Source organism: Etheostoma spectabile, chromosome 9, assembly GCF_008692095.1.
Source record: "Etheostoma spectabile isolate EspeVRDwgs_2016 chromosome 9, UIUC_Espe_1.0, whole genome shotgun sequence".
Taxonomy (NCBI): Eukaryota; Metazoa; Chordata; class Actinopteri; order Perciformes; family Percidae; genus Etheostoma; species Etheostoma spectabile.
Window position 1 is genome coordinate 1,699,740 of NC_045741.1, and position 8,953 is coordinate 1,708,692.

Here is an 8,953-nt window from a genome sequence, read left to right on the forward strand (position 1 = left end):
AAATCAAATGTTTAGTTTCTGTATTTTGTTTATTACGTTTTAAACTCTACATGCAACACATTTATTTTCAAAATTTTGTCAGGTGCAGGACAGGCTATTAAGTAAAACCGCTGAGTAAAAATGTATATTTAGGATATGGCTCATGGTCATTACTCACCAACTGCAAGATGCTGTCTGTTCCACTTGTTCAGAGCGTTTGCTGCGTTATCTGTTGTTATACAGACTTGACGTGTCTCATCTAAGCCCCAAGCGGTCAATCAGGGCCTCTTCCATATTCTCGGCTGTATGACTCCTCGGGAAAAATGCCGTCTGCAAACAGCGACTTTTTATTTCAAAGTCCTCTGTGAGGACTAATTCAGGGCTCCGTTGTCCTGCTGGACCACAAGTTTGTTGTAGTTGCATAGTATTCCACTTGTTAAAACTCTGCCTCAATCTTGGATTTGCATTTGTCATACAGCTCTTTTATCGCAACTTGGGAAAAATATGTGCGGGATTGTATAACATACCACATGCCAAGCGGATCATTTTCTTGAATCCCTCTTTGGCGACGACGTGTATTGGCAACATATCTTTAGTGTTATTAAATGCGTCTATTATTTATTTCTGTTTCAGAGAACCCTAGTAAGGTGTCACTGGCTAAGGCCTCACTAATAGTTTTTGGTTTATCAGTGGCAATCTATGTTTTTTGTTTGTCTTTTTTCAGTGACAGTTTTTTACGCAGTCAGGACTTTTACAATGTCACTGGTTTTCAGGTTCAACTTTCTGTCACCATTTTGGCTTAGAGAGGAGGGGCTTGAGGGGAGGGACAAAGGGGAACATTTGCATTTAATTTGCATACTGGCGAGATAACTCACCTCCACAGGCATCCTTACAGATGCTTTATAACTAATAAATATGTACAATGGTTTCCACAAGTTTACCTGGAAACTCCCAATCTCAAGTAAGTCTGTTTATTTCTGCCATTTTTTTTCAAAGCGGGCTTGTTTACTGTTAACTTTTACTGTAAGCTGCACTGTTCTGGCAGAGGTTAGCACACATAAGCTAACTTGTGGCTAATTGTAGCTATGTCTCCGCCGTGGATGTAAATCTGTCTTCTATAATCTAGTATTCATAATAACAGTAATTCCTGTTCTTTAGGAATCCTAAAACCAGAGTTATCTATGGTGCACAAGGCTTGACTCGTTGCATCTCTCATTAGCTCCGTCATGGATGTATTAAGAGTACGAGCTCCAACGCCCCTCCTCCATAACTCTCCTCCAATCACAAGTATAGCTGCTGACTGACAGGTTTCTTGGCAAATCACACACACAAACTCATTTAACGTTCACTGACTCCTAGACCAAGGAAGACACACAAACTTCCTTAGCTGAACATAACCGTTGACATTATCATGTGAACCAGTCCAGTACAATTTTTTTTTAACTATCAAAAATATTAGCTGTTAATGGTTTACTTGGACATCAATGTATACATTTGCCTGTAAACAAAAACAAGTTTTTGTGATATTTCTGGAATTGATGCGTACCTTTTATATTTCTCATTCAATTTCACTAAGTTGTGTATAATTACAAGCACCTTCCACTGGCAGGCAGTTAATGGAGAGACTGCTGAGAAGGCTTCAGGAAGTTCTGGAACCTCATCCTGTGGATTATGACTATTTACACGTTTACAGTGTTTTACACTTACACTGTCTTAAGTCATGAAATGGGACTTTATTTATTTTTTATTCATGTCTGAATAACAATAGCAATGTCTGAAACACAAACGGTACATATTCTTCACTGTCTGTTGCAATTTGCCTACATATGGTAACTCATCAGACAAACATCACACATTCAAACAGTTTATGCTAGTTAAACTTAACTGCCGTTTTGTTTGCCTGTTGCGCTCTGCTCTTCTATCGTTTTCCATCATATTAATTAAGATCCTATTACGCTAAAGCCTTCATCTTCTGTGTTTCTCTGTTAAGTACTCCAGCCTAGTCTTGAAACGCCATTTTGGTTTGTTGTACGTATGTGGCGCTAAAGTCAAGTGACGACACTATAAAGACCAGTGCCATGCTTCTGTCACTCCCTTACCCCTCCTACCAGTTCCTATGGCCACTTGGCCAGTGTGAATGCGAATGGAAAACCGGTTTTGGGGGAGAGTAGTTAGTAGAACTGTTTAGAATTGGATTGTTCCTATAATTACATTCTTGTAACTACTTGGTCGGAAAAAGGCTATTTTAGTCAAATTGTGAAAGTCAAACATTGTGAAAGTCAAACATTTAAAGCACCAGTAATATAACTTTTGGAATGAATGCTTTTATTCCAGGAAATAGCCTGGTTCCAAATAGCTAGCTTTTAGCAAATTACGTGTATACTCTTGGCAGTTCTAGGGGACCCAACTATGTCATGGCAGGTGTACTGCTTAGACCCAAGGAAGCGCATTGTCTAGTGTAAAGTTGTTTAGATGAGTGGTTCTTGAGAAAGCGGCAAACAGCAAAACCGGAGGCCGAGCAATTGACCCATTCCAAACAGGCACGTTTTGAACAGGCATTGCACTAGTTCAAATAAAAATCTGAAGAAAAGAGGTCAGTAATGTAAAAAAAACCGGTTAATTTCAATCGAATAATTAACTAATCATTTAAGTTCTCATTACCTTACCCTGGTAAACTCTCATTTCCTTGTGTTCTTCTGTGGAGGTACAGTATCTTACAAGACATGATGTCCTCAGGGTGTGTCAGATGTAATCACAAAATCTTACAAAAAACTGAAATGTTTTTTTTAGTTTAAAAGAAAGTCACATTGGCCTGTGTAGTGAGCAGCTCTCGGCTTCTTTAACCAAGTTAAAGAACATTTTCTCTCTGTCACAGGTGGGCTTTCTAAGATCCTCGTGGTGGACCAGGGTTTCAACATAGACCGGTAAGTCGGCTTCACATTGACTGGTTCTTTTTTCAATTTAAATTATTCAGCATGATTATTGAGATCCACTTTCTCAAATTTGACACTGGTGTTATTAGTAAAATGTCTCTTTGTAGAAGTGCAATTAGCAGGTCACAGTTTATAATCCAGATAAGTATCACAAGAGGGTTGCTTGCCGTGGCGCGACACAAGTTTACAACTTGTTTCAAATAGCCACTGAACTGAAATGGAAGTATTTGAGCCGGTAACGTTGAGCCTAAAACGAGTGTTGATTGCATTTTAATTAAAAAGCAAGAAGATGTGTGTTGTGTGGAGTCCCAATGTTCTTGTTAGTATTATCATCATTACAGTCACAATGGCAGAGCATAAACCCCAAAATGTGACCGTCTCTGAAGAGGTGTTATCATTCGGGCACAGTTGTATGTCTCCTTACCGGCTTAACACCTGGAACTGTAGCTCAGATGTGTGAAATACTCTGAAACTATTGCTGGGTGTGATTACCAGTCAAATTAAATCTGAGATGTCAGTTACATGTGTCAGTGCTTCCACTCCTACGCTTGGCAGGTTGTAGGGAGTGACAAGCTGGCTGTTGATTATTCTCCAGTGTGAATTTGAATCACTGACATAAATACAATTACAATTCTTTAGTCTTTGTTTAATTTCCTTAAAACGTAAGCCATTATTGTGATTTTTGATGTTGAAATTGTCACCACATTGAAATTATACCCTCATGATTTTAATCAAGAAAACGATTGCTCTTATGAGGTAATTATTACGTTACATGATGATGTTTATTTATTTTTATTATGTTTATTTACATAAATAATTCTGCAAAATACGTCCTATATAGTTGTTTGGCCTTATTGTCTCTTAGCTATTTCAGTGCTGGTCATTACTAAACAACTTGGCAACACACAGCCTTTTCATAAGAAGCTGTGTATCTGTAGTTAATTTCCAATTCAAAATTTATTTGATTATTTATAATTTTTTTGTGTGGCATTTTTAGGCCTTTCATTTCTGACAGGACAGCTTAGATTTGAAAAGGGAGAGAGAGGGGGAATTGCATGCAGTAAAGGGTCGCAGATCAGAACCGAAACCTGCTGCCGCTGCGTTGCCGATTGAGCCTCTGTATATGAGCACTACCAGGTGAGCTACCCAGGCACCCTCAATATGTATTTTTTAGTTATTACTCTATGATATTGGCCCTTTTAAATAAGGATATTTTAGGACAGGTTCTACACTGTCCTACATACATCACATTATTTAAATGACAGAAAATCAATCGTTTTGATTGAATTAATTATTTTCAAACAAAAATGAAAACATTATCTAGTTCCAGCTTCTCAATTGGGAATATTTGCTGCATTTCTTTGTCTCAAGTGATAGTAAAATATTATATTTGGGTTTCTGACTATGGTTTGGACAAAACAAGCAATTAGAAGATGTCACCTTGGACTGGACAATTATGATGGTCATTGTTTACTAGTTTCTGACCCTTAATGGACCAAACAATCGATTAATCAAAATAATAATAATTCAACAAGTGCAGCCCTATTTTTGCTTTCAGCTTTTAACACAGTCCACAATCACTTTCAATATAACTCGACTTTATTTAGTTTAGAGCTGTTTTCATATTTTTCTTGCTAAAAAATACAGTAAAATTAAAAGATATCAAATACATTAAGTACCATACATGTAGTATAAAATGTATGGCATGCTGGTGAAGATAATATAGAATGACATGGATAAACCTAATGCAATCGCAAGGCCATTGTAGGACTCCAACAGTTTTTTACATTTGGGCTTTTGGAGCAACATTGTATGTGCTCCATCTCACAAGGTCAGACATTTTGATATCCAACAATGTATATTGCTTGATCACGTTTCAAGCACCACATTGTATTACACTTAATTGTGGCCACTAGTAGGATTTGGAACAAATTTGTTTTACACATGTATGTGCAACTGCATCTAATTCCAGTTTTTCAGGGATTTTCAGCAACATAGTTTGGATGAAATTTCAGGGTTCAGGGTTCATTCTCTGGTTTGGTTACTCTGCGCATGATGCAGCCTGATCATATGAAAACAGCAAGCAGCTTTTGAAGCCGTATCATGGGATCATTCAAACTTGGATTTTATATTCTTTTTAGTTGCTACTGACTTTGAGTTCAGTTTTTTATGTTCACAAACCTGAATTTACATTTAAAGTGTCACTGTGCTTTTAAAGAGCAATGGAAGTGACTTTGTGGATAGGAACTTGTTTTAAAGGAAAGACAGATTTCAGCTACTTAAATCTAAGGGGCCGGTGAGATTGCTTTGGTCCATCAAAGGCTGGGTGAAGCACTGGGTCATGAACTGCAGTTGTGCCCAATCCGGCCTGCTGCTCAGCCTCTGCAGATCAAGCCTCCTATTATCCCGCTTCACTCAGGTTATGGAGCATTTCCTCCACTAAGGGGCACAATACGATCACTGATACGCTCAGCCCTCGCTCAATGGGATGATACATTGAAACGCAAAATCAGTTAATGTGCACTGTGAAATCACATTCAGCTTAATACATGCTAATGCAAGGAATGATGGATGGACACAAAGAATAGCTTGTTATTAAACATAAATAAATGCAGGGTTGTCATGTTATGAAACCTTAAAGTAAATCATGGACAAAGATAAAAGAATCCATGTTACAAAAAAAAATCATTAATCATGCAGTTATGACTAAAGAATATACTAATATATATTATAATACTGTTGTAATATGAACTGATATTTATGGGTTTCTTCTTAATGCAATTTAAATCAATTAATTCTTAATAAACCAATAGTTAAATCTAGATTGCCGGGCTTACTAAGTATACTTGCCAGTTTTGGTATATTTCAGGTCAGATGCCGCCAAATCTACAAGAATGTCAAATCAATCACAACATTTCTCCAAAGTCCAAACAACCGCTATCTTGGAGGTTTCGGATTAGCAAGCTTCTCTTGTACATGAGCTGCGAGCTGCTCACCCTTTCTGTGATACCTGTCTAAGGTTGAGCTCAGCACTTTCCTCATTAATTTCCCACTTATTCTCAGAGTTGGATGTGATATTTTAGAGCTTTGAGCATGCGGGGCACAGGTTAGGCACAGCTATTGCTGACGGAGGGCTTTTTTAGCTATGCTCAATGAAATCTGGAGTATAGGATTAGACATGTAGAAAGTTATATAGTGATTAACCTTCATTTGAGTCCCCTCGGTGATCTCTGGAAGGCAAATCCTCCTGGTGTCAGGTATATTTCTCCACCTTGATAAATGACCTTCAAAATGATAGATCGAGGCATTGCTTTTTCTTCTGCAGCTTTTGATGCATTTGTTTGCCCTTTCAGATAGTTCAAATGCTTCCTTAAACTGCATACCACTTCGATTTCTTTCTGCTGTACTGCCGTTTTGATTCAGATTCTTTGTTTGGCCACTGGCGGCGCTATGGAGCACATCACAACTGCACAGGGCACCATTTAAGCTATCCTTATGATATGTTTTATTACCATTTACAGGAAACTATCAGTCACTTCATATGACATGGAGACTAAAGTAAAGTTATCATACTAAGTAAAAAGAAATCAAAAACCATATGTATCGGGATTGTTTTTATGCAACCATTCCTTTCCCAGAATCAATATTTTTTATTTATTTATGTCTACCAATGATTCACTTAAATATTTTCTGTTCATACGGTACTGCTGACGGCGAGTACATCACATGTGTCAAACAAAACAGGCCAAAAGCAGAAAATGCAAAAAATATATCTTATGTATTTCTTTACAAATTAAATAAATGTCATACTGACTGGCTGACATATGATGTGCATTCTTCTTAGAAAACAATGAGTTTTTTTTTTTTTATATATATCTGATGATATATTCTCTAGTGTATTTTCCAACTTTTGTTTTTGTTAAAGAAGTAAAAGAAGAAATATGCAATACTTATAGAGTTGCAATGAATGAAAATCACAATACAATTTGAATTGGCACCCACGTATTGTGAATCAATCGAATCTGGACAAAAGCGTCCCAGTCCTACTAAGTAATGGGAATCTTGTTTTCCACACTAGTCATAAGGTTTTTCGTATTTTCAGCATGTTTCAATGGCTGCAAGTGCCATCTGTTGGTGATTTTTGGTACAATAGAGGGTTTGATGCACTGTAGTCTTTATCCTCAGGAATTCCGCCGGAAACTTTGGTTGATTCCTGAGGACTCTGGTAAACTGCTTCTCAGATCTCTGCAGGGTAAATCCAGACAGCTAGCTAGACTCTATGTCCAATCTGAGTTTTCTGTTGCACAACTAAATCAACTTTTGAAATACACATATTCTGTCGAAAAAAAAGTTCCCCAGAGGCTATTTTGCAGAGGTGACCTTTGGTGGCGTGTGGCGCTTAGCATCACCCAAGACAATTGTAATTGGTTTAAAGAAATGCAAATAAACCAGAGCACTTTTTTTTTACGAATGTATGTATATATGTATATACAGTATATCACAGCAATGGTTTAACACATGTAATGACAAAATTACAGCAAAAAAGAGAAATAAGAGATATTTGTATATTTACAGATCTTTCTGTTTTTCAGTGTGCAGTTAAAGGGGGAAAATCAAATGCATGGTTATCTTGCATTGCTGTGTGACTGTAGGTGTGGCTTAATCTATATAGGGTCAGATATGTGTTTAGATACAAGATTGCACGGAGTGCGCTCAGGCACTGCAAGAAAATCTCCATGTTGTTTATTCATAACTCCAAACAATTTTTTTTCCAAACAAGTAAAAATCTGTCAATGGGGTGAGATTATTGTAACTAGTTCCCTTTACAGATTCACGTGTTCCATTAATGATCTCGAAATACATACATACAGTAATTTTAAACAAGACATCAAAATAGATTTCTGCAGAATTGTTTCAATTGTTCTTGAAACAATTTTTTTATACAGATATAATGTTACAAAAATATGGATATAATGTTAAAATAATTTTTGGTACTCATGATTTTCAGTGTGTGTTTGAACATGTTGGAGTGTGGGTAGTTATGTTTTCATCAGGTTTTTGGTTTGGTGTGAGCAGCTGCAATGGATTACTGGAGTCTTCATTTTCAATGAGCTAAGCATTTGTTTCTGTAAAAAAAACTGAAGAAATCCTGTTTTCTCTGCTAATGATATAGAAAAATAACAAAATCTCAAATGTCACATTCTTAAGCTGCATTAAATCAATCAAATGTATTGATGCCATAATTTTCTAGTTATTATGCAAATCTACTTAACACAGTCATGGTTTAAATTTGTCTTATTTCATGTCACAACATTGTAATCAGTAATCCCTTTTTCTTAAATCCTGCATGATTAATAAAGCTACTTCTATCTTATGCTATCTTGTATCTTTTGTAGTTTGACGTTGCAGAACCCGGCCTTCACAACAATGGCGATTCCCTCCCTTGCACCTCCAAGAAAGGAATTTTTTTTGAGCCCCTTTGATTTTGCACAATTTGTTTTGATGTGAGGAGTGAGTGGTTTTTAAAATCTCCTTAACTCCCCAGGCCTGGCCCAGCCTCCCACAGGGCTAATGACCGTAGCCTGGCCCGTGTTGAATAATACAGACGCTTGCGAGGTGGAAGTGGGGAGGAGGGCAAAGGGTTAGACATGGGCCCTCCTTCTACAGTACACTCCATTGATAAGATGTTATTAATTGGTATGAATAGAGAGGGTTTTCTCCCTCTCCTTGTATACATTTACCATTATACTCATTAGCTTCCCGTTGCCTCCCAGCAAGTTTCTCCTTCACATCCCCCGGCGTCTCCTGGGAGGCAATTTGCATCTCTCCATGGTGTCCCTCTGGGGTTATTGAGGAAATATTAGCCCCTTTTCTTCTGTGGCCGACCCTTTGATTTATTTGGAGCTGGGGCTGATAGAGTGGCGCTCACATGTTAATGACTGGCGCTGATACAGGCCCCTGGTGCAAGACAAGTCATTGATCCGGGTTGAAAAGGTACAATTGACAAGCAGTACTGAATAATTGTGTGTGTGTGTGTGTGT

General features: G+C 37.5%; 1 protein-coding gene and 1 long non-coding RNA gene across 2 annotated transcripts in view; one reads left to right on the forward strand and one right to left on the reverse strand.

The window, feature by feature from the left end:
- Nucleotides 1-8,953, forward strand: part of znf644b (zinc finger protein 644b) — a gene marked incomplete in the record, with an annotated part of 36,689 nt that overhangs the window by 10,943 nt on the left and 16,793 nt on the right.
- The window catches only part of LOC116695868 (uncharacterized), a 19,880-nt gene continuing 12,459 nt past the window's right edge, over nucleotides 1,533-8,953 (reverse strand). Inside the window, exon 3 of the long non-coding RNA XR_004333572.1 lies at nucleotides 1,533-1,710. This is a non-coding gene — a long non-coding RNA (uncharacterized LOC116695868). The remainder of the gene's footprint in view (nucleotides 1,711-8,953) is intronic.